Source organism: Tiliqua scincoides, chromosome 4 (genome assembly GCF_035046505.1).
Source record: "Tiliqua scincoides isolate rTilSci1 chromosome 4, rTilSci1.hap2, whole genome shotgun sequence".
In the NCBI taxonomy this organism is placed as follows: Eukaryota; Metazoa; Chordata; class Lepidosauria; order Squamata; family Scincidae; genus Tiliqua; species Tiliqua scincoides.
In genome coordinates, this window is record NC_089824.1 from 137611473 (window position 1) to 137620777 (window position 9305).

The 9305-nt window shown below is 45.8% G+C and overlaps 2 pseudogenes; one reads left to right on the forward strand and one right to left on the reverse strand.

Moving 5' to 3' along the window:
• On the forward strand, nucleotides 1-120 carry LOC136650293 (5S ribosomal RNA; annotated as a pseudogene).
• Nucleotides 121-3093: 2973 nt separating this feature from the next.
• LOC136650771 (5S ribosomal RNA) lies at nucleotides 3094-3213 on the reverse strand (annotated as a pseudogene).
• Nucleotides 3214-9305: the final 6092 nt, after the last annotated feature.

The window sequence follows — 9305 nt, forward strand, 5'->3', positions numbered from 1 at the left end:
GTTGGCAGCAACTGTTACCCTGCACATGCCCGATCTTGTCTGATCTCGGAAGCTAAGCAGGGTCAGGCCTGGTTAGTACTTGGATGGGAGACCTCCTGGGAATACCGGGTGCTGTAGGCTTATACCATAGTCTTTCGAGACTGAAGTTTGCCAACCACCAACTCTTGTAGAACTCTCTTACAGAACTCTCTTTAGGCCTTCCCAAGCTTTCATCAGCAATACTACTTAGGGCCCAAGCCTATCTAACTTTATAGCACCGATGCAGCCACAAGGTAAGGGAACAAACATTCCCTTGTGTGGATGAGGCTTCTATGACTGCTCTCCCCACCACCACAGGATACAGTGCACTTCCCGTTGGCACAGCTGAATCAGCACTAGGTGGTTGGATAGAATTGGGCCCTTAAAAATGTGGGCTAAAAAAGTTTTCAGATGGCATTTGTTTTACTTTAATGGTTTGATTTATAATTTACTGTGTTTAATGTTTGTCTGTGAATTTTATTATTTGATTTTGCTTGGTGTGTACATTGAACTCTTTATATTTAAGAATATTTCCCTTTTTGGAATGGGGTTCTTCCTTTTTTAGAAATGTATAATATTTCGAATACATTATAATCAATAAACCCTTCTGCAAATTTCATTCACTGAACTTTGCTAGTGAAGTTGGACCATCTCATTTTCCTCAGTGGCAGGGGTATTTCTGTAGTTCAATGACTCTCCAGGAGCAGGTCAAGCTCTACAGCAGGTCATGGCAGCCTTCTAGGTAGCTTGCACTGAGTGTTGAAAACTGAAAAACACCAGGAGCTGTGGGCAGCGTAAACGTGTGTTTCCAGGTTGGAAGTGACAGGTTGTTTCCAAACGGGGCAAAATTCCATTGGTTATTAGTTAAAAGATGCTGAATCACTGCTGTAGGTCTTGGCAAAGTTGCACTGTTAATTCTTGCAACTTAATTAAAGGATGGGGAGTATTGAATCTTCAACAAAGGCATCCTTCTTTCCCAGCTGTCAATTAGATGTTAGAATGAAGTCATTGTGAATAAAAACAAACAAAAAAGTCTAACCAGATATCCCTTATCCACTCAATTGCTCAATGTTCACAGAAGCCTGTCTTGTGGAATAATCATACTAAATCTTTAGAGCAATCAACTTATTTCAGAGAAAGGACGACAAAGAAGGAAAAAGAGGATGGAGGAGGAAAGCAGGAAATCAAAATGTCGGTAGTCTAGCATAGTGTTTAAGCATTCTTCTGCCCATTTAAGTCAAAGGAGTTAAGCCCACTTAGGGCCCGATCCAGATCTATGTATGCCAGCCCAGATCTTTACCACCAGTCCAGATCTTTACCGTGGGCCCAGGGCTGGAGTTAGCCCAGCGCGAGCTTGCACTGGGCCAGCTCTGGCGCTGGGCCTGTGGTCTGCCGCCCTGCATTCAATTAGAAGCACCAGGCGGCAAAGAGTTAAGACAGGGCATGGGGGAGGTGGGGAGAAGGCATTCTGGGGCAGAGGGCGGGGGAAATTGTGGTGGGGGAGGGAGCAGGGCGGGACCAGCGGAGCCACACAGCCCAACACGAGACTCCTTGATTGAGTGCCGGCTAAAGAGCTGCCACAGAATTGAGTAGCCCCATTGTGGGGCTACTTACTTTAACTGAGGGAAGGGGAAGAGCTGCTGGCAGCTGCCTGGCACGCTTAGGATGCCTCGACAGCCATTTTGGCGTTGCAGCAGCCCCACGTGCTAGGCAGCTCAGAATTGGGCTGCCTCACTGTGCTGGATTTGGTTGTCCAATTGTTGCTATTACCCAGGTGTGTGTGGGAGTGTCTGACACCTTCCACCAAGACAGTGGCATTTCTGTGGCTGAGATATGACATTCAAACTCAGTTCAGCACATGACTAGCAAGAATGAGGCTCTATCCTCCCTGATTCCACCCCTGTCCCACCACTTCTTTGACTGCATGCCTTTTAAAAAAATGTTTTATTTATTCTTCTAGGCAGGGCACAAGTCACTGGAAACTTTTCCTGTGCAAAATCCATTGGAATGAATGAACCTGACTTCCCTTTATTTCAAAGGAATTGGACAGAAGAACGTCCCAGTACATTGTGCCATGGGGTTTTTGTTTTTAATTTTGCTTTGCTCTCTCTCTCTCTCTCTCTCTCTCCCCCCCCCCCCAAGCGCCAAACAGGAGCTCGGAACCATGTTACAAGATCGGAGTAGTGCTATCTCTCCATTTCCTGGAACAAGGCTGCCCCCTCTTCGGTCCCATCAGGACAGATCAGCACTAATGAAAGTGCAGCATCGAGAATGCCCTATTTTCAGTTTGTTTGTTTTTTTACACAATTTTAAGTTTATAGCCTAAGATATTTATTTAAGATATTTATTTTTAAAGATGCAGTATCAGAACAGAAGGAAGATGTGCTGGCTTTGTTAAAGTGCAACTGGCACTACTTAATTAAAATACATTCTGCAGCTGTTATGGAGAATTCCAGCCAGTTTCCGCTTCAAATAACCACTTGGAATAGCTGAGTGTGACTCAGCCTGCTAAGCCTTAGTAGCTAAACTTTAAGGTGAGAGGTTATATGTGTATATTTGTGTAATATCCTAGTTTAAAGTACAATATCAAAATATGGTATGAAACCCCTTTCCTTCGTTAGCGCGATACAACTACCCTCACTGTAGCTGAGGTGGAATCTAGACTTTACAAGGATTGTGTGGTTCAGGCCGAAGCATCATACCAACATCTCTCCAGTCTCTTCTTCATAAGGCCCCATAAACTAAAACCTGATATTTCCAGGTTTATTTCCTCTTGGTGGGGGCAGGAAAACTCATTACGCAATGATGTCACAATGTTTACTAGATGTTGCCAAAAGAGAGAAGGAAGAGCTTAAACTTCTTTTATTTAACACATTTTTTAGTATCCGCGGGGAGTTCCAGAACCAAACCCCCTTGGATGCCGAGGCACAACTGTACTAACAGACCAATTCTATCCAGCAATAGCACATAGGATGTAGGGCCAGCAGCACAGCATGTGCTGCATACTGCAACCATCGGAGAGGAGGCCAAGTCCCTAATGGTTGGCAACCTTCAGTCTCGAAAGACTATGGTATAAGCCTACAGCACCCAGTATTCCCAAGCGGTCTCCCATCCAAGTACTAACCAGGCCTGACTCTGCTTAGCTTCTGAGATCAGATGAGATCAGGCATGTGCAGGGTAATAGTTGCTGCTAAGTCCCTAGCAGGACTCCTTATATCTATGCCAGCTGTGTTGCTGAGGAGCCTGCTGGGGGAGTGTCCAGTACAGGATGGCAGTTCAAGATCCAGCAGTCACTAGCTCCGCTGTGACCTGCTCCCATCTGCTCCCATCCTGCTTCAATCCCTGGCCTTCTGCTGGCAGAACCCCACTGGCAGCCAGTCTGCGCTGGTCTTCTGGCAGCACACTACTGGTGGCGCATGGGCTTATGGCTGCTGCAGAGCAGTCACCAGCAGGAGACCTGCCATGACAGCAGGGCCCTCATTGCACTGGCCTACTTGGCAGTAGGCCAGTGTAACAGGTCCATAGGAATTTGATTGGTAGTCATTTTAAGAATGCAATTTTTCTGTTTTAGGGGGCAGCAGTGGGGAAGAAGCATTTGGTTGACAGGGCATCATTTTATTTTACTTGGTATTTTTCCTTTCTTCTCTACCCAACTAGCTGTACTGGACTCCTGACCATCAAATGTCTTTATTTGTCCAGACACTTTAATGTGTATGGAGAAGCCCTTAAAGGTGGGAAAACTCTGTCTGTATTTTGGAGGCTCCAGGCCTGCCCAAGACTGCTGGATCAGGACAAGGGAATTAGTTCAGCAATTTATGGAGGAAATCATAAACAGCCTCACTATGGCATTACCTATCTGCTTTCACACCTTTTCAGCTCTGTCCCTGGTTTTATGTGCTTAAAGGGATACATAAGCAGCAGGATCGAGTTTCCTTCCTGGTTGAACTCCAATGTCTCAAGCAGGTTGAATTTAAGCTCTTGGTGGCTGTGCAAACCACACGTGCGAGCTCTGCAACTAAGAGGCGCGGTAAACTGAGTTACGGACAGAGAGGCAGCATGAACTCTGGAACTATCTTTGCTTTGGGCATTTTGAATTAGACCCTTGCAAAGTTATTGAAGGTATATTTTTAAAGCTGGGCTTCTTTTTATTTTTTATATTTATATTTTTTCTCCTTCTGAAATATTCATACGGCTTTGCATTATGCGGGAAGCAAGGTACAATTTCCCCCAGTGATAGCCCCTGATCTGGCAGCCTCCTGCTGTCCACAGTCATTGTGTCTCACAGTCATGCCGTGGCCTGAGGTGCAGCTGGCACTCAAGGACCCCCCTCCAACGCCCATAACTCTGAAACTACATGACATCTTAACCTTTATAAAAAATTTCTTCACGACAGCATTTAAAAACACCCAAATCTTTCCTGACCTTTACATCTTAGTGGAATGGGTTTTTTATTATTTTTAAATTGATGTTACAATATTTTCCCCCCTCAGCTGTGGCATTTTTAAGCTAGTTCAAGAGGAACTTTGCTTTACCTTTCCCACCCGATTTCAGACCAATCATTAATCATGAAGGAAAAACACTCCAGACTTATACCTGACTTTATGATGTTTTTTGTGTTTCTGGCATTTTATATCTGTCTGATGAAAGGAAGTTCTTGTCCCTTTCCATTGAGGATCTGCTGGGCTGCTGTTTGCTTCTAGAGCCTGGCTTCGTCTTGAACTTCCCATGAGTCTAGCATTTACTTCCCACAAGTGCTCTTACGCTGTCCGTTCTCAGCAGAGTTGAGGTTCTCTGTCTGCATACTTCATCATGAGGAATCTGTTATATTGTTGTTGATTAACCGGTGGTTTCCAGGCTGGGATACATGTACCTTTAGGGGTACTTGATAAAGAAGTGAATAATGCTGAGAAAAGGCAGGTAGCACCTCAGAATATCTTGCAGGGCTGACAAGGCAGGAAAGAGGTCTGCAGGCAACTAGCTGGCTGCAAAAGTCCACACAACTGCTAGTTATTGGTCATCAATCGAGTATTACCAGATATGGATTAGTGGTTGAAAACCAGCACAGTAAAAAAGTTGAAACATAATATAGATAGTGATCAATTACCATGAATTTTTCAGGGCACGTGTTTTATAAAAATTATTCCATAGCTTTTTAATCCCATTATTGGACCATTTATTTACAGTTACAGCATATCAATTTGAAATAACACCAATGACAGGTGTGCCCCCATATCCACAGCGGTTCTGTTCCGTTATGTGAAACCGCACATACTGGCAAACGCCTGCATCCCCCCCCCCACTCTCTGGAGCCAAGGAGAGCTCTGCTGTCCTCGCCTCCAGAGGGTCCTCTGAGCCCAGCAGAAGTCACAGATGTCAGACTGATATCAGACTCAGACTGAGCCCTAGAGCTGAAAACATGTAATTTCCAGTTTTTTCTGTGAAACCAGAAGTGATGTTTTTAATGCCTTATAAAACAGAGGTTTGGATGAATGCACAAAGGTTAAGGAAGACCAGGAGGCACAATTCTGTTCACCCCTCAGAACACTGAATATCCCTAATATGATTGGCTGAAGAGCTGAAAAATAGCTGAATAGCTATTCAGAATAACTGAAAAAAGACTTACAGCCCAATTCTGAGCTACCCAGTGTGTGGGGCTCCTGTGGCACCAAAATGGCTACTGTGGGATCCTGAGTGCACCAGGCAGCCGTCAGTGTCTCCTCGGGGAAGGGGACTTTTGTTCCCTTCCCCCAGGCAAGGGAAGTAGCCCCACAATGCAGCTACTTGATTCTGCGACAGCTCTTTAGCTGGCACAAAATCAAGGAGTCCCATGTCAGGCCACGCGGCTCAACCCAGGGCTCTGGATCAGGCGTACCTGGGCTTCACCAGTTCCGCCCTGCTCCCTCCCCCCGCTATGCCTTCCCCCACCCTCCACCCACCCCAGAACACCTCCCCCTGCCTTCCCCCTTGCTCCCAGTCATCTCTCTGCCACCCGGTGGTCTGGGCAAGCACCAGGTGAGGGAATGCGGACCCAGCACCAGAGCTGGCCCATTGTGTGTTCGCACTGAGCTAGCTCTGTGCAGGGCCAGTGGTGCTGTTCAGCACATTACAGCACATTTTTGACAGTGCTCATCGGCAGTAAGCTGGTGTGCAAAACACAGGATGGGACTCTTAGAGCCTGTTAGTTGTGACATTCAGGCCATTCCCATCACAACTGGATGAGTGTTGGTTGGCAACCTTCAGTCTCGAAAGACTATAGTATAAGCCTACAGCACCCAGTATTCCCAGACGGTCTCCCATCCAAGTACTAACCAGGCCTGACCCTGCTTAGCTTCCAAGATCAGACAAGATTGGGCATGTGCAGGGTAACAGTTGATAAGTGTTGTGTTGTGACATTAACCAGTGCACAAAACACGAATCAAGGTGTTTTTATAGCAGTTGCATTCATCCTTTTCAAAAAGTAATGTGTCTTTTCAGAAAGCATCAACTTTTGCAAATACGATACCTGTTGGCCATTACTTTCAAACTCCATTATAGTTGTGAAGTAGAACTTTTATGGGGAAAAACAAATGCTGCATTTATTACTGTAATCCACATTCATAAAATATATTTCATTGGGGGGGGGGAGGAATTTACACAGGGGGTAATGTGATTTTTTCCCTTTATCCATTATTTATAAATGCTTAATCCAGGTGCTGTCAGTTATTTTTTATTCGTCAGTTTCACAGCTACAAAACACTTCGGTATTTCTAATTTATTTCTGCTTATAATACAGATGTTCTCAATTGTGTTCCTAACTACATTTTAGCAGTTATGATCGTTTTATTTGTTTGTGTCAGCACGCATGCAGAAGTCAAATGCACAATCCACAATTGTTAGGTTTCAAGAAGCCTGTAAAAAGGCTCTGATTATTTCGTTACCAATAAATTAAACTACAATATCTGGGTCATTAGTTGATTTAGGCTTCACATGATTTCCCTGCAGCTTTTACGGTTCCCTATATGAGTATCTCATATTGTCGCATAAAAGTTTCATCTTGCATTTATTCAAGAAGGCCTTTTAGGAAACAGCATTTGGAAGAACATTTGGGTTGCGTCCTGTAACTACATTTCCGTGATGTTAATAGTAGAAAGGAAATTCTTAACTCTGTCCACATCCTTCCACACTTAGAAAGTGAAGTAAGCAGGGCAGAGAGTGTTCACACACCACATCCCATGGTGGGATGACTATTCTTCTAACCACATGGAGGAGTCTTGGATAGAACCTTCTGACTTCCTTGTGACTCTTTCCCCTCCCCTCATGAGGTAGTTGTCTCCCACTACCAACATCTGAAAAGGCTTCTCATCGTTCATATTGCTGCGCTGCTGGCTGTACTGTAATTTGCCCTCCATTCCTGGTAAGCTGAGGCACTTCTGGACTTTTTCCACAGTTGAGACCACTTGCCCGTATGAGAGGCTGGCTGAGAAAACCATAAGTGCTGAGAGAAGCTGCTGGAAATAAGCCACTGGGTGAGGGGGGGGGGGTCTGTCCTCCTCACCCATGTGTCCCTTTTGCTCAAAAATCAGATTTACCCTTTTACTTCCTTTTCCACAATTGGTGCAGTTCTGTGTTAAAACTCACACCCACCATCACATCTTATTTGGTTGTTAGGCCCTCCTCACATACGACCACTACTGCACTTGCTAGGAACAGTTTACATGCCATAGGCCTGAGGGAACAGTGGATGCACATAAGTGAAATGTGCAAATCTGCAGGAAACAGGGAGCCAGAGAGTACAATCTATTTTCTGGGGAACCCTTCCACGTTGCGTTCTCCATGGGCCAAAGAGGATGTTTGGTATATAGGACCATATGAAGCTGCTTTGTAATGAGTTGGGCTGTTGGTCCATCTGGGTTAATTTTGTCTTCAGCCACTGACTGTGGTTTTAGACAAGACTATCTTTCCCAGCCCTCCTTGGCGATGCTGGTGATTGAACTTGGGACCTTCTGCCTACAGCGCATGTGCTCTTACACTGAACTACTGCCCCATCCCTTGCCCTGCTTTAGTCTTTTTCTACATTTGGTTGGATTCCCTATTAAAGCCAGCTATTAACTAAAACCACAAATGGTCATTTGAAACCGCATCCCTTTCAATGAATACAAGACAACTCCTTAAACATTAATAAGTTCTTGGCACTCAACAACCCACTGTAAAAGTTGCGCCTTCCCTCAAAGAATCTCTGAACAAAAAGGTTTTAACTGCCTTCCTGGGCATGTGTGTCATGCCCATTTGCATGCTGTTTCTCCCTGATCTTGTTTTGTTCCACAAAGTGCAGTTGCGACAGCTTCTTCAGACAAAAGTAGAAGGCTGATGTGGGAGGTGGGATCTTTTGCTCTTTCCAGTGTGCCCCAGGATCTTACCCTGTTTTTAAACCAACCCTCCCCCTTTTCTCTCCTTGGACTTATACCAGCTATATAGCTACTGTAGATCTAAGGCAGTGGTTCCCAAGATTTTCAACTAGTGGCTCCCTTGACCTACTGGGTCATTGGCCATGGCTCCCCATTCAGGCTCCAATTCTATACATTGTATAGGGTGGCAGGTTTTCCATGAGAATTCTGCTATTCCCTTGTCTGGTTTCCTTGGCTCCCTGGGAAACCACAGCTCACAGTTTGGGAACCACTGGTCTAAGGCAGTGGTTCTCAAACTGGTGGGTTTCGACCCACCAGTTTGTGTAAAAGTTCCCCCATCCCTTTAAGGGGTGGGGAAAGGGGAGGCTGGGAAGCGATCCCCAGGATTGCGCCCATATGGGGGGGAGGGGGGTGCCTGTGACTTACTTTATGAAGACAGGGCTGCAGGAGGTATGGGGAGCCCAGCGCAGCCCTCCCCAAGGATTGGAACTTTCAGAGAAAGCGGGCGCAAAGCATTTCCATTTTGCAGAAGGCGCTTTGTGCCCACTTTCTCCGAACGTTCCAAGCCTCGGGGAGCGCTGCAGAGGGCTGCGCAGGACTTCCCACACATCCTGCAACCTCCTGCAGCCCTGCCTACGTGACGTTAGTCACAAGCACCCACCTCGCCCCCCCATATGGGCACGATCCTGGGGATTGCATTGCTGCCCTAGCCCTCCCCTGCAAGAACTTACTGAGGGAGTAAAGCTCCCTCAAAGTTTGAGTACCACTGGTCTAAGGAGACACATAGTCTACGGGATGCCTATGAGGGGTAAGTAGTAAATATTTTTCCTTACCATTTTCAGGGTTCCTGATCCCCCCACCCCCGGTCATCAGTGTGACTGCATCATCATCCATGGTAGGGAA